Source organism: Dasypus novemcinctus, chromosome 24 (genome assembly GCF_030445035.2).
Source record: "Dasypus novemcinctus isolate mDasNov1 chromosome 24, mDasNov1.1.hap2, whole genome shotgun sequence".
NCBI classification, from domain to species: Eukaryota; Metazoa; Chordata; class Mammalia; order Cingulata; family Dasypodidae; genus Dasypus; species Dasypus novemcinctus.
Genome location: NC_080696.1, coordinates 2,078,555 through 2,101,444, shown reverse-complemented (window position 1 = coordinate 2,101,444; position 22,890 = coordinate 2,078,555). Strand labels below are relative to the sequence as shown.

The following is a 22,890-nucleotide window of genomic DNA, read 5'->3' as shown; positions in this document are numbered from 1 at the left end:
TTGGTTATAGATACCTAGTTCTACCACCATCATTTTTTGAAGAACATGTTTTGTCCCGTTAACATGAACTGGGTAGGTTTGTCAAAAACCAGTTGACCATATAGGGAGGGTTTGTTTCCGGATTCTCAATTCTATTCCACTGATCGATGCATCTGTCTTTATGCCAGTACCATGCTGTTTTGACCACTGTAGCTTTGTAATATGTTTCAAGGTCAGGCAGTGAAATTCCTCCCATGTCGCTCTTCTTTTGTAGAATGCTTTTGCTTATTTGGGTGCACTTTCCCTTCCAAATGAATTTGGTAATTGCCTTTTCTAATTCTGTAAAGTAAGCTGTTGGAATTTAAATGGTAGTGCACTGAATCTATAAAAATCAGTTTGGTTAAGATTGACATTTTCATGATATTTATTCTCTCAATCCATGAACATGAATGTCTTTCCATTTGTTTGGGTCTTTTTTTTATTTCTTTTAGCATTGTTTTGTTGTTTTCTGCATATAGGTCCTGTACTTCTTTGGTTAAATTAATTCCTAGATATTTGAGTCTTTTGCTGCTATTGTAAATGAATTGTTTTCTCTGATTTCCTTCTCAGATTGTTCAGTACTACTGTACAAAAACATTACTGATTTTTGCATACTATACTATAGTATACTATATATATATATATATATATATATATATAGTATAGTATAGTTTGATACTATATTCTGCCACTTTGCTGAACTCATTTATTAGCTCTCAAGTAGCTTTGTTGTGGATACTTCAGGATTTTCTTAATATGGGATCATGCCATCTTCAAACAGTGAGAGTAATACTTCCTCTCTTCCTATTTGGATGCTTTTAATTTTCTTTTCTTGTCTAATTGCCCTAGCTAGAACTTCTAGTACAATATTGAATAACCATGGTGGCAGTGGGCTTCCGTGTCTTGTTATGGATCTTAGAGGGACAACTTTCAGCCTTTCCCCATTGAGTATGATGTTGGCTGTGGGTTTTTCATATATGTCTTTTATCAGATTGATGAATTTTCCTTCTATTCCTATCTTTTGAAGTGTTTTTTATCAAAAAAAGATGCTCAGTTTTGTTGAATGCCTTTTCAGTATCAATTGAAATGATCATGTAGTTTTTTTCCTTCAATATGTTAATGTGGTGTATTATATTGATTTTCTTAATGTTGAACCAGTCTTGCATACAAAGAATAAATCCTGCTTAGTTGTGATGTATAAGTCTGTTGTAGAACAGGAACCTAGCAGAGGTAAAGACGGAGGAGCAAGAGACCACTCAGTAAAAGCCCCAGAGATGCGGGTTCTGGACGCAGGTCTGGTTTATTCAGGAAGTGCTATAGCTTTTGTATGCTGCTAGCAAGCGTGTCTATACCTGATTGGCTATGCTAATTCAGCGAGGCTGGTAGGCTCGTTTGCCCTTGTTGCTGGGGGAGGAGGCAGGTGCAGGGGCAGACCCGCATGCTTTCGCCTCAGGCTTCAGCGCCATCTTTAGAGTGTTCCCCAAAGCATGTGCTTGCCTGAGAGTTTTCTCGTCTGACAATGTGCCGAGCGGCTGCGCTAGTTACATGGGCTGCTCGCCTGACTTAACCTCATTTCCCCCTTTCCTTTTAATTCAGGAAGCGAGGTGCAGAGCTGAAATTGTAAAGCGAGTGGGCCAAGGTGACTGTGCCTGTCTTAGGTTGTCCTCCTCTGAGGATCTTACCCGTCACTGGCTACCAGTCAAGCTCTGTGGCAACATTATTGACGATTTTTAGTTCTGCAGCTTTTGCAGAACAGCAAGACTGAATATATTTGCGTTGTGTGATAGGGCTTCTGCATTGCCTTCTTCTGTTTCTAGAGCACTTACCGTTGCCTGCTGAACAATTGCTAAGGCTTTAATATCCTTTCACATGTTGCGCAATTGAAGTATTACACATCTGAGACAAAGCACACCGGTAATAAAGGCACTTCCAACGATAGCAAAGGTAACAAGGTTGGGGAGGGAGAAGAAGGCCCGTAACTTATTGAGAACCTCAGTGAAGAGAGTGGCATTTAAAGCTATTGCTCGGGTGTTGTTAATGGCAATGATGGAATGGGTAAGTTGTGTGGTGAAGTTTAGGAATTCATTGTTCCAATTCCCTAGTAGTTGTTTTTTCAATTCTAATCTGGCTTTAGTTAGATTGGTAACTGTAACTGGCATGACACAGATGTGGGGAAATTTGGTGTCACAGGGAATTCGCAGTAGCTGTATTAGCTGCTGTACTTCTTCTTCTAGGAGGTCTACTTGCTGCTGTAAATTAAGCAATCCGCCATGGAAATGGTTATTTAGAAGGTTTTGTGTTTGCATAGCAGAGGCAGTACATTCTGCAAGCTGATTGACAGTTTGTGCATCGGCTCCAGTTTGCACTAATGAGACAATGCTGGTGGCGGCTGCTGAGATGCTAGTTATGATAGTTGTGATAAGGGCTATTATGGTGCCAATTGCCCTTCTTTCTCTGAAACTTAACTACTGCAGTGGGGCCATCCCAATCAGAGGCGTTAACGGGAACCCATGTGAGGGAAGGTATTCTGACAATGAGGGCAAAAGGGTGAGAGGTGCTATTCTAGCAATTGGTAAGAGAGCGTTGTGAGGAATTACATTGGAAGGTTTTGTTGTCAGAAACCAGAATTAAGAATGGGAGAGTGACACAAGGTTGGGCCTGTATGTTAAAGGTGGTATTGTCAGTCTTAGTGAGATCAACGGCCCAGTCTGTTTCATTTGTGGCATTGTATGCCCAAGTTCCATTACTGATCGTAGCATTTATGATTATGAAGGGCCCAAGATCTAAGCAGGCATTTTCACCGCATAAAGTCCATCTACCGAAGACAGTTCGTATAGCAAAGCAAGGATCGCGGAGGTGCGTGTCTCCGTGGTCGTCGGCACGCGGTCGTTTGATGGGTTTTCTCCTTCGATCTGGTGCAGAGGAGAGGGATGGCTGTTGGCGTCAGTTGCAGGGGGGTTGCTTGGTGCGGAACTCATCCTTGTTGGCTGGTCGGACAAGCCGGCTGGGAACCCAGATTGGCTGTTCTGCATTCTCTGGAAAGACACAAGCATACCCTCTCCCTTGGGTTAATAGGGGGTGGGGCCCTTTCCATTCATTGGTGAGGGGATCCTTCCACCTAACTAGAGGCAGGGGGTTGGGGCATCTTTAAGCCCACCCCAATGTTGGCTGGCGGAGTTGTAGCTGTATCATCGAATGAAAAATAATTTTGGGTAATTAGGACTTTGTTTAAGGTATCTCTGGGAGTTTCCCGGGGGAATTCCCCCTGTTGTTTTCTGATTTGTTGTTTGAGTGTAGCGTGTGTGCGTTCTATGATGGCTTGACCTCGTGGGTTATATGGTATACCTGTTTTATGTGTAATGTGCCATGTTTTGCAGAATTCCTGGAATTGCTTAGAAAAATAGCAGGACCTGTTATCCGTTTTTATAGTCCATGGTATGCCCATTTGATTAAAGGCCTGAAGACAGGTAGTGATAACATGTTTGGTTTTTTCCCCAGCTAATGCTGTAGCAAAAACATATTTGGAGAAGGTGTCCACTATTACATGAAGAAACTTTGTCTTTCCAAAGGTTGGTACGTGAGTAATGTCCATTTGCCAAATGGCGCTTGGACGCACGCCACGAGAGTTAACTCCTTGTGGCTGAAGTGGGCCCAGCGGAAGAAGAGGGCCACAGTGTTTGCATGTGCGGGTAAGGTGTTTGCACTGTTGGTGTGTTAAAGAAGGAAATAGTCGGAGTAGGGAGTGAGCAGACGTGTGGAATTTTGCATGGAGTTCTCTTGCTTGATCAATATCTGTGGTTTAGAGTCAGGCAGCTAGTGAAGAATCTGCTAGGGCATTGCCGCTGGCAAGAGGACCTGGGAGTCCAGTATGGGAACGAATGTGTTGAATGTACCAGGGGTGCTTTCTGTTTTGTTTTTTTTTTTTTTAATTGATTTTGTAAAAATATTACATTAAAAAAAAAATTATATGAGGTCCCATTCAACCCCACCACCCCCACCCCACCACTCCACCCCAGCAACACTCACTCCCTTCATCATGACACATCCATTGCATTTGGTAAGTACATCTCTGGGCATCTCTGCACCTCATGGTCAATGGCCCACATCATGGCCCATACTCTCCCCCATTCCATCCAGTGGGCCCTGGGAGGATTTACAATGTCCGGTGATTGCCCCTGAAGCACCATCCAGGGCAACTCCAAGTCCCAAAGGCGCCTCCACATCTCATCTCTTCCTGCCATTCCCCATATCCATTAGCCACCATGTCCACTTTTCCCATTCCAATGCCACCTTTTCTCTGTGGGCCTTGGATTGATTGTGTCTGTTGCACCTCTATGTCAGGAGGAGGCTCAGATTCCACATGGATACTGGATGCAATCCTCCTGCTTTCAGTTGTAGGCACTCTAGGCTCCATGTTGTGGTGGTTGTCCTTCTTCAACTCCATCTTGGCTGAGTGAGGTGAGTCCAATAAATCAGATTGTAGGAGCTGGAGTCTGTTGACGCTCAGGGCCTGGCTATCCTATTGTCAGTCCAGAGATTCAAATTCCCTAAATATATCTTAAACCCCAACACCAACTACAATTCCAGTAAAGTAGGATGAAAGTCTTATGAAAAGAGATCCCATCTGAGTCCAGTTCCATCACGCAGAAACACCAGCTCCAAAGAAGGGCCATCTGACATGGCAGTGAACCCCGTCTGCCATGACCATAGAACCCATGGGTCTCTTTAGCCCTCAAAGGAACCAACACCTGGGGATTGCATCCACTCCATCTGTCTCCCAGACTCTGCTCAGCTGTGCACAGGGGCAATCCTTCTGACAGCCTCCAGACTCTTTTTTAGAAACTCGTAGCCATATAAACCCATTTCTGCTTTCCATTTCCCCCTTACATTAGGTCAAACAGCATTTTAAAGTCATGTTATTATATGTAGACAGGGATATTCTGCTGATCCGCATTGAACCTTTAATTCAAGGTCATTTTCTAGTTCCATCTTCAGCTGGTATTTGGTAGTGATCCCTCGGTGCCAGGGAGGCTCATCCCCGGGTGTCGTGTCCCACGCTGGGGGGAATGCACTGCATCTACATGCTGAGTTTGGCTTCGAGACTGGCCACATTTGAGTAACATGAAGGCTGTCAGGAGGAAATTCCCAGGCACAGTGCTGCTCTAGGCCTTGTTCTTATTTCAGGCATATAGGCTCACAAGTATAGTCATTAGTATCATGCTTTCCCTGTTGGACCCTCATTCCTTCCTGGTCCTTACCGTTGCACCTGGGGGATTGCTGCTGTTCCCCTAGGGACCACGACAGAGCACCTCCGGCCAGGAACTCAGTACCCCCCCAGCTGTAGTTTTTAATTGTTGCCACTATGAGTATATCTGAACATTACCATGCACCCTGGACATATGCCCTGTACAGCTCCCTGTCAGCCATATATCACCTGTCGATAGTATCCTATACCAGTATTCCTCCGCTGCCATTGTTGAACCACTCTGTGATCCAAAACTTCCTGAAAATTGAAGCCCAATATAATGTCAGGTTCCCTTACTAGTAAGATGGCATATAGCGATGGGTTTAAAGGTTAGATATAGAATACGTGTTGACTTGGAAAAATTCTACATCCTATCTTTTTCTTTCTTTTTTTTTTTTCTTCCCTAATTATTGAACTTCTCTTCACAAGGGCTCTAGTCCACAGTAATTCATATATACAATATACAGTACTCCCCCACATCTACCATTAAACCTTTTCCCTTCCACAGCGATATTCTTATAACTTATTCATATCATATTTACTTAAAGTGATGTACAGACTCTGAGACAATAGCTTTCAAACAAGGTGACATCCGTGCTTACATTGTGTTCCATACTTTAGGATATACAGTTTTCTAAATTTTTAGTTACCCTGTGTTTTACATTGTGGTTTACTTTATTAGTCTGTCGTCCCCTATATGTTTATGGTGTAATATTACATGTTTTATATCCATCCTTGTGTACTTTCGTGAAACTCCTCCCTTACCCCATATTTACCTTGGTTCCACACATTTAACATCCATTTTCCCATCCCCTTGGTGCCCACAGTGACAGCCAACCTCCGTTTCCCGAGGAGCCCCGTCCAGATATACTTGCAACAGTGTTCAGGGCCTGACTTGCTCAACTACCCCAATGCCCTGGGAGCCACCCTTTCTCTCAAGAGATACAGTTCCCTCTATCTGATGGCATTAGTCCTCCCCAGGATGTGGGTCCACCCCCACTCTCATTACTTGGGTCTCTACCCAATGGTACCACCCACTCTGGCAAAATGAGCATTCAGACATTCCCCAGGAGCCCGTCTCGCATCCGACCATCCCCTCCGAGTATCCTAAACAGGCAACCCTCTTAATTATATTTTGATATGATTTTCTCAGCATTTTACTCTCGACCAACACCTGACACTCTCCTATGTTCGTATGCTACCCATCCCTCCCCCCACTTTTGGGCAATATTACTCATCCGCCCATCCCCAGCCCCCCTCAAACCCTCAAAGCCCCACCCAAAGGCAACCCCTTACCCCTATTTTATCTCTTCTTTGTGTTCAGACTTAGCGCCAGCTCATCAGAAATTCCACCCCTGCAGACGTCGGCTCACATCCTTCCTCCACCCCCCGATTTCCTGTAAGCCTATCGTTCAGTCTCTAGCTCTCTGAGGCAGTTTTCTTATTTCATATCATTGAGTTCATGTAGTATTTGTCCTTCAATGCCTGGGTTGCTTCACTCAACATAAGCTCAAGATTCATCCATGTTATCACGTGTGTTTGTAGTGTATTTGTTCTTACAGCCGAGTAGTATTCCATTGTGTGTATATACCACATTTTATTGATCCACTCATCTGTTGATGGGCATTTGGGTTGATTCCAACTTTTGGCGATAGTGAACAATGCTGCTATGAACATTGGTGTACATATATCGGTTTGTGTCCTTGTTTTCAGTTCTGCTGGGTATATACCCAGCAGTGGTATTGCTGGGTCATATGGCAAATCTATGGTTAGTTTTTTGAGAAACCGCCAAACTGTCCTCCAGAATGGTTGGATCCTTCTGCATTCCCACCAGCAGTGGATGAGTGTTCCCCTTTCTTCACATCCTCTCCAGCATTTGTATTCTTCTGTTTTTTTCATAGCTGCCAATCTTATGGGAGTAAGATGGTATCTCATTGTAGTTTTGATTTGCATTTCCCTGATAGCTAGAGATTTGGAGCATTTTTTCATGTGCTTTTTAGCCATTTGTATTTCTTCTTTGGAGAAGTGTCTGTTTAAATCTTTTTCCCATTTTTTAAATGGGTTGTTTATCTTTTTATTTTCAAGATATAGGAGTTCTTTATATATGCAAGTTATAAGTTTCTTGTCAGATATATGGTTGCCAAATATTTTCTCCCACTGTGTTGGCTCCCTTTTTACTTTCTTGACAAACTCCTTTGAGGTGCAGAAGGATTTAATTTTGAGGAAGTCCCATTTATCTATTAGTTCTTTTGCTGCTTGTGCTTTTGGTGTGATATTCATGAATCCATTTCCTATTACGAGGTCCTGTAGATGTTTCCCTACACTGCTTTCCAAGGTTTTATGGTCTTGGCTCTTATATTTAGGTCTCTGATCCATCTTGAGTTGATCTTTGTATAAGGTGTGAGATGGTAATCCTCTTTCATTCTTCTACATATGGCTATCCAGTTCTCCAGGCACCATTTGTTGAATAGGCCACTCTCCCAGTTGAGAGGGTTTGATGGCTTTATCGAATACTATATGGCTATATATGTGAGGTTCTATATCTGAGTTTTCAATTCGATTCCATTGGTCTGTGTGTCTCTCCTTATGCCAATACCATGCTGTTTTCACTACTGTAGCTTTGTAGTATGTTTTGAAGTCGGGTAGTGTGATTCCTCCAATTTTGTTTTTCTTTTTCAGTATGTCTTTGGCTATTCAGGGTCTCTTTCCTTTCCAAATAAATTTCATAGTTAGTTTTTCTAGTTCCTTAAAGAAGGCTGTGTTGATTTTTATTGGGATTGCATTGAATGTGTAGATCAGTTTTGGTAGGATAGACATCTTAATAATATTCAGTCTTCCTATCCATGAAGAAGGAATATTCTTCCATTTATTTAGGTCTTCTTTGATTTCCTTGAACAGTCTTGTATAGTTCTCGGTGTATAAGTTTTTTTACCTCTTTAGTTCAATTTATTCCTAAGTATTTGATTTTTTTATTTACTATTGTGAATGGTATTTGTTTCTTGATTTCCTCCTGATCTTGCTCATTATTGGTGTACAGAAATGCTACTGATTTTTGCGCATTGATCTTATAACCTGCGACTTTACTAAGCTCATTTATGAGTTCTAGAAGCTTTGTTATAGATCTCTCAGGATTTTCTATGTATAGGATGATGTCATCTGCAAATAGTGAAATTTTGACTTCTTCCTTTCCGATTTGAATGCCTTTTATACCTGGTTCTTGCCTCAGTGCTCGAGCAAGTACTTCTAAGACAATGTTAAATAGGAGCGGAGACAATGGGCATCCTTGTCTTGTTCCTGACTTTAGAGGGAAGGATTTTAGGATTTCTCCATTGTAGACAATGTTGGCTTTAGGTTTTTCATATATACTCTTTATCATGTTCAAAAAATTTCCTTGTATTCCAATCTTTTGGAGTGTTTTTATCAAGAAAGGGTGCTGTATTTTGTCAAATGCTTTTTCTCCATCTATAGATATAATCATGTGATTTTTTTCCTTCAATCTGTTTATATGATGTATTACGTTGATTTTCTTATGTTGAACCATCCTTGCATACCTGGAATAAATCCCACTTGGTCGTGGTGTATAATTCGTTTAATGTGTTGTTGGATACGATTAGCAAGTATTTTGTTAAGTATTTTTGCGTCTAGGTTCATTAGAGAAATTGATCTGTAATTTTCCTTTCTTGTGGTATCTTTGTTTGGCTTTGGTACTAGAGTAATGTTGGCATAGTAGAAGGAGTTCGGCAGTGTTCCTTCTGTTTCGATTTTTTGGAATAGTTTCAGCAGGATTGGTGTTAGTTCTTTCCGGAATGTTTTGTAGAATTCACCTGTGAAGCCGTCTGGCCCTGGGCTCTTCTTAGTTGGGAGATTTTTAATGACTGATTCTATCTCTTTGCTTGTGATTGGTTTGTTAAGATCATCAGTTTCTTCTTTCGTCAATATGGGTTGCTTATTTGTTTCTAGGAATTTGTCCATTTCCTCTAAATTGTCATTTTTGTTGGAATATAGTTTTTCAAAGTATCCTCCTATGATATTCTTTATTTCTGTGGGGTCAGTGGTGATATCGCCTTTCTCATTTCTTATTTTGTGTATTTGCATCTTCTCTCTTTTTTTCTTTGTTAGTCTCGCTAAAGGTTTGTCAATTTTGTTGATGATCTCAAAAAACCAGCTCTTGGTCTTGTTTATCTTTTCAAGTGCTTTCTTATTTTCTATTTCATTTAGTTCTGCTCTTATCTTTGTTATTCCCTTCCTTCTTCTTCCTGTCGGGTTACTTTGTTGTTGTTTTTCTAATTCCTTCAAATGTGCAGTTAGTTCTTCAATTTTTGCTCTTTCTTCTTTTTTGATATATGAATTTATGGCTATAAATTTCCTTCTCAGTACTGCTTTTGCTGCATCCCATAAATTTTGTTATGTTGTGTTATCATTATCATTTGTTTCAAGGTAGTCATTGATTTCTTTTGATATTTCCTCTTTGACCCACTGTTTTTCTAAGATTGTGCTGTTTAATTTCCAAATAGTGGTGTGAAACCTGGGCCTCTGTCCCTTGCAAATTTCCAGCTTGACTCCACTGTGGTCAGAGATTTTGTTTTGTATGATTTCAATCTTTCTGAATTCATTAAGCTTTTCTTTGTGGCCTAGCATATGGTCTATCTTGGAGAATGATCCATGTGCATTTGAGAAAAATGTATATCCCGCTGTGTTTGGGTGTAATGATCTATATATGTCTATTAGATCCAGCTCCTCTAATATACTGTTCCAGTGTTCTGTTTCTTTAGTGATTCTCTTTTGAGATGTTCTGTCCAAGGTAGATAGTGGTGTATTAAAATCCCCCACTATAATTGTAGATGCATCTATTGTTTCACTTAGTTTTTCCAGCGTTTGCCTCACATATTTAGAGGCACCCTTGTTAGGAGCATAAATATTTATGATTGTTTGATCTTCTTGACAGATTTTCCCTTTCACTAAAATGTAGTATCCTTCTTTGTCTCTCACAATTGTTTCACCTTTAAAGTCTATTTTGTCTGATATTCATATAGCTACTCCTGCCTTTTTTTTTTTTGGTTATTGTTTGCTTGTATGATTGTTTTCCAGCCATTCACTTTCAATCTCCATGCGTCTCTGGGTCTAAGATGTGTCTCTTGTAGACAGCATACCGATGGGTCATATTTCCTTATCCAATGTCCCAGTCTGAATCTTTTGATAGGTGAGTTTAATCCGTTGACATTCAGTGTTATTACTTTCAAGGAATTATTTGTGTTAGCCATATTTTGATTGGATTTGTGTTTGTCATATTTTGTTTGTATTTTTTTTTTCCCTTCTATTTTTGTCTTTTTTTGTTGCTCTTATACTCTCCTCCAACTCTGCCTGTCCTGTTTTTTCCTTTCTTCCTGCAGAACTCCCTTTAGAATTTCTTGAAGGGGAGGTTTCTTGTTGGTATACTCTTTCAGTTTCTGTTTATCTGCGAATATTTTGAACTCTCCATCATGTTTGAATGCTAGTTTAGCTGGATAGAGTATTCTTGGTTGGAAATTTTTTTCCTTTAGTACTTTGATTATATCATACCACTGCCTTCTTGCCTCAATGGTTTCAGATGGGAAGTCAGCACTTAATCTTATGGAGCTTCCCTTGTATGTGATGGTTTTCTTTTCTCTTCCTGCTTTTAGGATTTTCTCTTTGTCTTGAGCATTGGATAATTTGACAAGTATGTGTCTTGGGGTGGGCCTGTTGGGGTTTATGACTAGTGGAGTGCACTGTGCTTCTTGGATATGTACATCTGTCTCTTTCAGTAGATTTGGGAAGTTTCCAGCCATTATTTCCTGCAACACTCCTTCTGACCCCTTTCCCTTCTCTTTTCCTTCTGGAATGCCTATAATACGTATGTTTGAGCGTTTTGCATTGTCATTCAGGTCCCTAAGTCCTAGCTGGATTTTTTCTATCTTTTTATCAACTCCTTCTACTATCTGTTTGGTTTCTGATGTACTGTCTTCCACATCACTAATTCTCTGCTCTGCCTCTTCTAGTCTGCTGATATTTGCTGCAAGTGTATTTTTGATTTCTTGAACTGTGGTGTTCATTCCCATCATATCTGTTATCTTTTTGCGTATGTCTGCAATTTCCCCTCCGAGTGTTGTCTTCATCTTGTTAACCTCTTTCATTACTTCATCAAATTTGTTGGTGATGAATGTTCTGAAATCTTTCATTGCTTGAGCAAAGTTCTGTTCCCCTTCCTGATTTTTAGTTTGTTGATTGGATTCAGCCATGTTTTCCTGATTACTGGTTTGGTTTGTAGGTTTTTGTTGCTGTCTGGTCATCATTTTATCTTGACGGGTTTAATCAGTTCCTTAGCTTCTTTGTCTACTCTTAGAGATTAAGTAGCTGTTGTTTTTGCGTAAGTGTTATATCTTCTCTTTGTCACTTTGTTCTTCTTACTCTAATTTATTGTTACTGGTTAAGTTCACTTTAAAGGAAAGTATTAGTGCCAGGGAAAGGTAATTGTGTAAGCAAGGAAAAAGTGTAAAGTAGTATTGGTGATATATGTTAACAAAGCAAGAATATGAGATCTGGGAGGATGGAGGTTAGATTCATGTAAAATTGTGTAGAATTATAGCAGTAGATAGAGTACCTATTATGAGGTAGCTGACTGAATATGGGAGGAATATGGTATGAGCTAAAAAGCTATTGTTTTCGTGAGAGAGGGAAAGAGAAAAGAAAGGTAATAGTTTCAAGAGTGGATAACAGACAGTAAACAAAACAAGGGTATTAGGAATTAAGAGTTAGATACTTTGTGGATCAAAGAAAGGGAGATGGGAGGTGGAATATAGGAGAGACAGTAAATGATGGTGGATATCAAGATGTAGGCGAAAGGGGATAATGTAGGCAGCCTAAATCAGTTCACTTAGAAATGAGGCAGTGGAGGATGAGAGAACCCAGCAAATGTGAGGTGTTCCCTGCAGCACCTATTTTATAATTGAGTTAAAATAAAGTAAGTAGAAAATGAGGGACAAGAGGGAGAGCAAAAACAGAAAAAGAAAAAAGAAAAAATGAAAAGAAAGAAAGAAAGAAAGAAAGAAAGAAAGAAAGAAAGAAAGAAAGAAAGAAAGAAAGAAAGAAAGAAGAGAACAGAGGAAAAAAGAAAAAGGGGGGGGCTGGGCAAAGGGTGGGGAACAGGTAGGGGTAAGAAAAAAACAGATATACACGAACCACAATTGCAACACTAACTACAAAAACAAAAACCCTAAATAACTGAATAAAAAAAAAAGACTTTGGGGGACACGCTGGGAGAAAAGACTAGGGGATAATGCAATATTAGCAATCAGGACATTAAAAAAAGTAAAAAATAAGATAAAATGAAAATAAAAACAAAACAAAATGAAACGGTAAAGAAAAAATGCAAACGTTGAAGGCTAGGGCATTCAAGGACCTCAGATGGACCTCAGGGCGTGATGGATTCAGGAGTGGAAAGTCTGAGGTATTGAAGACTCAAGCGGTGTGAGTCTCTGGGGTGTGGGCCACCAGAGTTTAGGGGACTCAGACCTGGCCACCTCAAATCTGGTCAACAGGAAACCTAGGAGCCCCACAGTGTAACACAGCCCTCAGGGATCCCCGCAGCTGGGTGCCAGCCCAATGGGGGGAGTCAGATCCGCAAACTCTATATTATGTCTGAACCCTGCAATTCACTTACTCACTAGGGTTTATTTTTGTGCATATTTCGTCAATTCAGCTTTTGGACCGCTCCCACCCTATGATCCCACAAAACGGCCACTTGGGGGCGCCTCTACACTGCAGCCGATTTAATGACGCAGCACCGGAGCCCGGCCCGTGGGTTGGGCTCCAGTTGGAAACGCCGAAAACAGATTCCACAACCGGAATTCCCAAGCTTCGCAAAATATTCCCCAATCGGCTTCCAGACGTGTCCCCCTCCCTCGCCACACCCTGTAACAACCTCCCAATTACGTCCCTTTGTTGCCAACACTCTGATTCCTTTGCGGATCGGCAGCCGGGCCTGTGGGGGCGGGGCTCCTGGCGGAGGCACTATTATTTGTGTCCGCAATCAAAAATTCCCTCGCTTCACAACAAAACACCGTCTGTCTCCCCAAATCGATCCGCAAAGGCGTCCCGTCCCGTCAACACCCCAACAGCCCGCCCAGGACTCTCGAATTCCCCAACACCACAGAGCCACCAAAAAGTGCGGCCGCAGTGTGGGTTCCGCGGCTCCACCCACCCCCAAGGAGGGAGCAACCCGTGTGCAGGTCTCACCTCTGGGCAATAGAACCCAAATTGTATCTTGTAGACCAATGCTCTCCATTACCTTCCCACCAAATCGATGTCCAGACACTTCCTGCCCTGCAAAAATCCCGAAAAAGCCTGGTCCCAGAGAACCTCCAGCAGCGCCCAGCTGCCTCTTCCCAGGAGAGATGGCAAGGCAAGCTCACTCAGCCACCATCTTGCCAGAAGTCGCTTACTGTTTTCTAATAGGTGTTGGATGAAGGCGAGTAGATCATCTATAGTGTTAAGCACAGCATGTGGTAAAGCCCTAATGGTATTAGCTGCCTATGCACTGTCAGAGAAAATGTTGAAAGGAATGGATTGGTAATGGAGGAAGACTAGTAGAAGGGCATATAGCTCACCGTGTTGAACAGAGCCAGAGTGAGGCTCGACTTGGGCTGACTGTGATGCGTTAGTATATTTAATGACAATGACACTGTGAGTTTTGTTAGCATCTGTTAATATAGAAGGTGCATGGGGGATAGGCATGCTGGAGGGGAAAGCATGTGAAGAGAGGGTCCATGGCAGTAATTAATTTATCTTTTGGCAAGTGATTATCTATTTGTCCTGTGTAACCCGACAGAAGGATTTGCATATTTAGGTTATTCGGTATTAGATGTTGCTGTTGCATTTGTTCTTGTATAAACAGTAAGATGATAGTGTCGGACTCTGTTCCATATAATAGGGTAGCTGTTCTTCGAAGCTTTCGCCCAAGGATGCAAACGGCATCACGGTGGAAGGTAACTTTTCCTAAAAGGCTGAAAGACAAGTGAACCCAATAAAGGGGTGAATTTTGGTATAGAACTCCGGTGGGGGTGACTTGAGTGGCAAGGACAAATGCAAGGAGTGGCAAGTTAGGTTGATAACGAGCTAATTTTAAGTGTTTCAGTTGATGATTTATTTTGCGTATGCATTCATGAGCAGGGGTGTCAATTTCTCGAAGGCTGGAAGGGTCGGGATCGCCCTCCAGCAAACTGAAAAGAGGCTTGCGTTCCTGTGTGGTTATAGCTAAATGAGGGCAAAGCCAATTGATGTCCCCACATAGCCGTTGGAGTTCATTGAAAGTACACTTGTTGGGTAATTCTAAGGAGGGGGTTGTTGGTTCTATGAACTTCGTGATAGTGTAGCCTAGGAAGCTATATGGTGGTAGGGTCTGCACTTTCTCTGGGGCAACATGTAGGTTTATTTGTTCTAAATTATTCAGAAGTGATTTAAAACACTTGGTTAGGTGAACTTGGTCAGGATGAGCTATTAAAATATCATCTATATAATGGACAACCTGGCAATAGGGCTGTAGTGGATGGGTGGCTGAGCTATCATAGTATTGACATATGGCGGGACTGTTTTTCATGCCTTGTGGTAGGACTTTCCATTGATATCTTGCATGGGGTGCCTCATTGTTCGTGGTAGGTACTGAAAATGCAAAATATGGGCGGTCATCTTCATGTAAGGGGATAGAGAAAAAGCAGTCTTTTAAGTCCAGAACGAAGATGTAGCTTCCTTTAAGGATAGTGGAGGGGTAGAGGAGCCCTGGCTGGGGGGAGCCTATTTTGTCCATTTGTTTATTGATATTTCTAAGGTCATGTAGGAGTCTCCATTTTCCTGATTTTTTTGGTATTACAAATATGGGAGAGTTATGAGGGCTAACAGTGGGTTCTGTATGTCCCAATTCTAACTGTTGTTGAACGAGAGCTTCTAGGTGCTCAAGTTTATTTCGAGGCAATGGCCACTGGTCCACCCAGGGGGGTTCTTGGGTTTTCCAGGTTAATTTAATAGGCTTGGGTTTTGATATTGTAAATAGAGGTGGATCAGTGGCCCTTAGGATTGGGGGTGACCGGCAGTGAGAACAGCTCCGAGTTTTGGGAGAACATCTCGTCCCCAAAGGGTGTTGGTAAGGTTACTTAACACTAGAGGGCAGAAGGTGCCTGAGGCTCCGTCTGGGTCTGTCCATTTTAAAGGTCTTGCAATTTGGCGAGAAGCTTTTAAGCCCTCAACTCCTTGAATTATTGGGCCTGCTTTGAGAGGCCATTTAGGATCAGTTTCAGTGGAACTAATGACAGAGATGTCTGCTCCGGTATCTATTTGGAGCGTGATTCGTTTCCCTCTACCGTAAGAGTTAGCCAAGCTTTGTTCTATGTTAACGGGAATAGTCCACTATATTTTGGACAAGGGGGCCTCTTACTGGCGGGGCTGAGCGGTGCCCCGCGTCTCCTTTAAAGGCGGCAGAGGGTTTCCTTGCACATCAGTTTTGGAGCGGCACTCTCTCTTCCAATGCAATCCTTTTCTGCAGCGAGGGCATACTGAGGGAGGGCAGCTTTTATTTTTTGGCAGTGCAGCGGTTTGGCACTCTTTAGCAAAATGACCAGGTTGGCGACGTTTATAACATGTTCTACTCATATTTTTGATGTTCAAGTGATAAGCCAATGCCGCTGCAAGGACCGCTGCCGAGGAAGCCCCAATATCCCTGCAAGCAAGTAGCCGATCCTGAGGGGTGCCGTTGCGCAATGGCGTAATTGCTCTGCGGCATTCTGAATTTGCTCTCTCCCAGAGCAGATCTTTGAGGAATGCATCCGCGGCCGCAGCATGGGAGACCTCCTGTGTACTGTCTCTTTCACCCGGCCATAGAAGCTAGAGAAGTCTTCACTGGCTCCCTGGATTAGTTTGGGTAGTTGGACAGGCTTCTCCTTGGGATTAATTTGTTGGAAAGCCTTTTTGGCACACGCGCGGCATTGATCAAAATAATTGGCAGGGCCAGCAGTTTGTACTGTTGTTAGAGACCATTGTCCCTCTCCCCTCAGCGCGTCAGGAGGAATGTTAATGTTATTTGCTATATTATGCTGCCCAACTATTTCTGCCTCATCATAATATAGAGCTTTCCAGGTGATACAGTCTCCGACAGGCAGGATGGCTCTAGCCAAGTTTTTCCAATCAGTGGGACAATTCTGTTCAGTAGAAAGATTGTCTATTTGAACAGAAGGGCTGTTAAGCCCATCTTCCTGAACAGCCTTCCTAATAGTGGAGCTAGTTTTTGGTCATGAGCGTGCCGAATGGTAGGCTGTGCGGCCGCGATTCTGATGGGCAGGAAAGCCCTGCGGCCCTGAGCGAGGAGGAGGAAGCGTGCGGCGGGGCCGCAAGCCTGGGTGCAGAGGTCCAGCTCTGGCCGGGCAGGTCGGGCTCGGGCCGGGTGGCGGGGCGGGGGTGTGGGACGTAAGACGGCCGCCGGCCAGGCAGGGGGCGCCGGGGCAGGCGGGCCCCCGGGGGCGCGGAGGGCGCCGGCGGAAGCAGCAGAAGGCGGGCTTCCCGCCCTAGCAGGCCGGCCGGCTCCTGCTCCTCAGCGGGAGCGGCGGAGGAAGTTCGCGGCGAGAGGCTTCCGGCGTTTCTGAGCGAAGGGAAGTTCTTGCTCAGAGGGGTTAGCGGCTTGACTGGCAGGCGGTGGAGCGAGTAGAGGGGAGGTCTCAGAGTTGTCAGGAGCTTCCTTCAGACTCGGGTGTAGGTTTTTAGAGTGCGTGGGGGAGAGGCGGCGGCGGCGGCGGCTCACAGGGCGGGGCGGGGGGAGAGGGAGCAGCCGCCGGGGCTGGAAGGGGCTGGGGAGGGTCCTCTAACGGGGCGCCCGCAAGACAGGCCTGGACGGCCAGAAGAGCAGCAGTGAGGCCACGGGGAGAGGCTTTTCCCTCAGGAACTCCCGCCACACGCATGCGCTTAAACGGCTTTGCCCAAGTGGCGGGATCCGTCAAGCAGCGGTGGAGAGCCGGGGCTTGAAGCACACAAGATCCCAGTATCGGTTTAGCTCTTTTTCAGAGGTTTTTACACGCCTACTTGCCAAGAGAGCGTGCGGGACACGCACGTGGGGGGCCTCTGGGCTGAGGAGATTGCCCGTGGCAAGGGTCGCTCTCCGGCTGTGGCCGAGGCGCCCGCAGGGCGTCGCCGCGGGGTCGCTGCTCGCCCCTGGTCGGGCAGCAGCTGGTGTAGGACCGCAGCAGAGGTGAGGACGACGGGGCAAGAGGCCGCCAGGAAGCGCCCCAGGGACGGGGTTCCGGACCGGGCCTGGCTCCTTCAGGACGGGCTGCAGCCTTCAGGCGCGGCTAGCGAGCGTGGCTAGGGCTGGCTGGCGGCGCTGAGTCAGCGAGGCGGGGGCGCGCTGCCTGCGGGGAGGAGGCAGGTGCGGGGCACCGCAGGCTTCCGCTCGGGCTTCGGGCCGTCGCTGGACTGTTCCCCGGAGCGTGTGCTTGCCCAGAGTGTGCTCGTCCGGCACGCCGAGCGGCTGCTCCCTGACTTGACCTCGTAAGTCTCCTGATATGCTGTTGGATTTGATTTGCAAGTATTCTCTTGAGAATTTTGCATCTGCGTTTTTTAGAGAGATTGGTCTGTAATTTTCTTTTCATGCAGTATCTTTATCTGGCTTTGGTATTAGGATGATATTGGCATCATAAAGTGTGTGGGGTAATTTTCCCTCCTCTTCAATTTTTTGGAAGAATTTAAACAGGATTCATGTTAATTCTTCTCAAAATGCTTGGTAGAATTCACCTGTGAAGCCATCTGGTCCTGGACTTTTCTATGCTGGGAGATTTTTGATGATGGGTTCACTCTCTTTAAATGTGATTATGATTAGTTTTTAAGTTCGTATATTTCTTGTAGCGCCATTGTAGGTTGTTTGTGTATTTCTAGGAATTTGTTCATTTTATCTAGGTTGTCTAGTTTGTTGGCATATAGTTTCTCATAATATCCTCTTTATTTCAGTCATAACTTCCCCCCTTTCATTTCTAATTGTATTTATTTGCATCTTCTCTTTATTTTTCTTTGTTAGTCTGACTAGGGCTTTGTAAGTTTGATTGGTCTCAAAGAACCAGCTTTTGGTTTTATTGATTTTCTCTCGTTTGGTTTTTTTTTTTTGTTCTCAATTTCATTTATTTCTACTCTAATCTTTATTATTTTTTTCCTTCTGCTTGTTTTGGGATCGGTTTGCTGTTCTTCTTTTAGTTTCTCTAATTGTTCAGTTAAATCGTTAAATTTAGCTCTTTCTTTTTTAATATAGGCATTTAGGGCTATCGGTTTCCCTTTCAGCACTGCCTTCACTGTATCCCATAAGTTTTGATAAGTTGTGTTCTTGTTTTCATTTGTCTCAGTATGTTTACTGATTTCACATAGAATTTCTTCTTTGACCCACTCATTATTTAGGAGTGTGCTGTTCGTCTTCCACACATTTGCACATTTCCTTTTTCCCTTCTATTACTGGTTTCTAGTTTCATTCCATTATGATCTGAGAAGGTGATTTGTATAATTTCAGTCTTTTTTTTATTTATTGAGAGCCGCATTGTGGCCTAACTTGTGGTCTGTCCTGGAGAAAGATCCAGGGACACTTGAGAATGTATAACTTGCTGAGTTTGGATGTAACGTTCTGTGTATATCTGTTAGGTCTAACTCATTTATATGTGTGTGTGTGTGTGTGTGTGTGTATACATATTGCTCAAATTCTGTTTCCTTGTTGATCTTCTGTCTAGTTGTTCTATCTAATGATGTGAGTGGGGTGTGGAAGTCTCCAGTGACTATTGTAGAGCTGTCTGTTTCTCCCTTTAGTTTTGCCAGAGTTTGTTTCATGTATTTTGGGGCACCTGGTCAGGTGCATAGATATTTATGACTTTTATTTCTTTCTGGTAGATTATCTTTTTCATTACTATATTATGGCCTTCTGAATCTCTCATAACTTTTTGCATTTAAAGTCTGTTTTGTCCAACAAAAAAAGAGCTACCCCTGCTCTTTCTTGGTTACTATTTGTATGAAGTATCTTTTTTCAGCCTTTCACTTTCAGCTAGTTTGTATTCTTGGGTCTAAGATGAGTCTCTTGTAAACAGCATATGGATGGCTCATGTTTTTTATCCATTCTCTCAGCCTCTATCTTTTGATTGGGGAGTTTAATCCATTCACATTCAACAATATTACTGTGCATGCATTATGTACTTCCACCATTTTGTTCTTTGACTTTCATATGCTGTATCCTATTTTTTTCTGTCTTTTTACTCTTTTGGTTATTCTTTCTGCTATTCTTTCTTCTATCCTCTCCTCCAAGCCCCTCTCTCTCTCGTCTTTTTCTTTTAGGCTCTAAGGGTTCCTTTATATCTCCTGCAAAGGTGATTCTTTTTTATGAACTCTCTTAGTTTCTGTTTGTTTGTGAATATTTTTAACTCATTTTCATATTTGCAGGACAATTTTGCTGGATAAAGAATTCTTGGCTGACAGTTTTTCTCTTTTAGTATCCTAATTTTATCATACTGTTCTGTGCTTGCCTCCATGGTTTCTGATGAGAAATCTACACTAAGTCTTACTGGGTGTCCCTTGTATGATAATTTGCTTAGCCCTTGCTGCTCTGAGAATTTTCTCTTTATCTTTGACAACTGACATTCTGATTAGAATGTGTCCTGAGGTAGGTGTATTCAGATTTATTCTTATTGGGTATGCTTGCTTCTTGGACATGTAAGTTCATTTCTTCTGTGAGAAATTTTCAGCTATTGTTTCTTCTAATATTTTTTCTGCCACTTTTCCCTTTTCTTCTCCTTCTGGAACTCCCATGATACATATGTTGTTGCATTTTTGTGTTGTCATTCAACTTCCTCAGCCCCTGCTCAAGTTTTTTCCATTCTTTTCTCTCTGTTCTTTTTGTTCTTCACTTTCAGCTGTTCTTTCTTCTATCATTTGTAGCCTGCTGTTGTATGCCTCTAAAGTGTTTTTTAATTTTTAAAAATATACTTAGGTTATATAAATGTCACATAAAAAATATAGGATATTCCCATATACCCCGCTCCTTAGCCCTCCTACGTTTCCCCACATTAACAACATCCTTCATCTAATGTGTTTTTTATCTCACCTATCATGTTTTTCATTCTCATGAGCTCTTGTTACTTTTCTATTCAGGTTTGCAAATTCTTCTTTGTGTTCACTCAATGTCTTTTTTAATTTTTAATTATCTTCTTTTTTTTTTTGAGATACACAGATCACACAAAATGCTACATTAAAAAATATAAGAGGTTCCCATATACTCCCACTCTCCCCCCCAAACCCCACTCCTTCCACATCAACAACCTTTTCATCAGTGTGGCACATTCATTGTCTTCTTTTTTTTTTTTTTAAGGATTTATTTTTATTTATTTCTCCCCCTGCCTCATTCCGCCTGTTGTCTGCTCTCTCTGTGCATTTGCTGTGTGTTCTTCTGTGTCTGCTTGTGTTCTCATTAGGCAGCTCCGGGAACTGATCCTGCGACCTTCTGGAGTGCTAGAGAGATGATCATGCTCTTGTGCCGCCTCAGCTCCTTGGCCAGCTGCGTCTCATTATTTCTTTTCTGTGTGTCTTTTTGTTGTGTCATCTTGCTGCGCCAGCTGTCTGCATGGGGCAGCACTCCTGCTGGTCCAACACTCCGTGTGGGCCAGCTCGCCCTCACCAGGAGCCCCTGGGCATTGAACCCTGGACCTCCTGTATGGTAGACGGGAGCTCGATTGCTTGAGCCACATCCACTTCCTGTTCAATGTCTTCTTTTTTTTTACTTAAATTTTTTTTTTATTGATTTTGTAAAAATGTTACATTAAAAAAATATGAGGTCCCATTCAACCCTACCACCCCCACCCCACCACTCCCCCCCAGTAACCCTCACTCCCATCATCATGACTCATCCATTGCACCTGGTAAGTACCTCTCTGGGCATCTCTGCACCCCATGGTCAATGGTCTACATCATGGCCCATCAATGTCGTCTTGATGTTATTTATCTTTTTAGCCATATTGCCTTTCAACTCATTAATTTGATTTTGGAAATTTGTGTACATCTCATTAATTAGTTCTCTCAAACCCTGTATTTCTTCTGGAGCCTTGATACATTCTTTTTCTTAGGCTATCTCTTCCATTTTCTTAATATGGCTCATAGTTTTTGCTGATGTCTGGGCATCTGATCAGGATGATAGTTTACTCAGATGCTCAATTGTTCTCTCTTGTAGGGGTTTAGTGGTGGGAATCTGTGTGTTACTGCTGTTTTCTTTGATTCTTGATTCAACCAGACCTCTAGGATTGTCCCTGCTCGTTGCTCAAAACTGGGCTCTGGACCCAGTAATGGGTTACAGACCTGCTTCCTAAGCCTTGAGGAGGAAGGCTATAAAGGCCAGAAAAAACTTCTTTTATTTACTTAAAAAAAGATTGATTAATTTATTTCTCTCCCACCCCCTGTTGTTTTGCACTCACTACTCTCTCTTTTTTTTTAAAGAGGCATGGGAACCAAACCTGGGACCTTCCGTGTAGGAGGGAGGCACCCAATCACTTGAGCCAACTCTGCTTCCCATCTGTTGTGTCTTTAATTGTGTTTCCTCGCTGTGTCTCTTTGTGGTGTCATCTCACTGCCTCATCTTGTTGTGTCAGCTTGCCATGCCAGCCTGTCGCATCAGCTCATTGTCTTATCTTTAGGACGCACCGGGAACCGAACCCGGGCCCTCCTGTGTGGTAGGCAGGTGCCCAACTGCTTAAGCCACACCTGCTTCCCACATATATTTTAAATTTCCTCGCATACACTTCCGGGGTCTGCCAGCAGGTGGCGCTCTCTGGCAGCGCTCAGTTCAGTGCCCCGTTGGAGTGTTTGCTGCAGCACAGGCCAGATCAGTGTGCAGAGGTTCCTGCCTGGAGGCCAGGAGCCTCGGGATTCCACCTCTCAGGGCAGTTCTCCAGCCTCCACTGGCAGCCCCCTCCCTTGTCCTGGTAGGAAGTAAGTCCACTCCCCTCTGAATCCTCAACAGCCTGTCCTGGCCGGTAGAGGGGAGATTGGGAGGGTGGGAGGTCTCCCAAGGCAAACAATGCACCGGCCACCCACCTGGGGGGCTTGTTGGACTCTGGACACCAGACCTGTGGGTCGGAAGCTGAGTCGCCTTAGGCTGTGTCCCCCCTCTCCCCTTTCATGGGGAGGTGGGTCCCTGCACCCCTTTGCCTGTTGCTGCCCAGCGCCAAGGCCTGAGGATCCGTGCCTTCAGTGTGGGGGCTGCTGCTTTTAACTCACAGTTTGACTGTTGGGTTCTTTTCCTGTGCCCCTCCTCCTTCTGGGTGGTGTCCAGCCTTTCCTGGTGTCCCAAGCCCTGGGAGATTTTTTTCCAGGCCATTTCTGCCTGTCTTCAGCTATTTTTTTAAGGGAGAAGAGAGTCCTCTGTCTTTCTAGTCCACCACCTTTGTGGAAGAGCCCAAAGAGCTTTCTTGTATTTGTACTTGTTAACCACAATCCTCATCCACTGCTGGGCTCACTGCATTATTCTGTCTCGCGATTATTCTCTAGGGTTCTTTTTTTTTTTTTTAAGATTTATTTATTTATCTCTCTCCCCTCCCCTCCCCCCCCCCCGCCCCAGTTGT

General features: G+C 43.4%; 1 protein-coding gene across 6 annotated transcripts in view; it reads left to right on the top strand.

Annotated features, from left to right (window-relative positions):
* Positions 1-22,890, top strand: part of UBOX5 (U-box domain containing 5) — a 72,950-nt gene that overhangs the window by 26,916 nt on the left and 23,144 nt on the right. The window contains exon 1 of one of the 6 annotated variants that reach the window (XM_058287452.2): positions 16,832-17,806. The exons of the other annotated variants lie outside the window; for them this stretch is intronic. The gene's annotated coding sequence lies outside the window, so the exon portion shown is untranslated. Of the gene's footprint in view, positions 1-16,831; positions 17,807-22,890 lie in introns of those variants that run through there. 6 annotated transcript variants of the gene reach the window in all.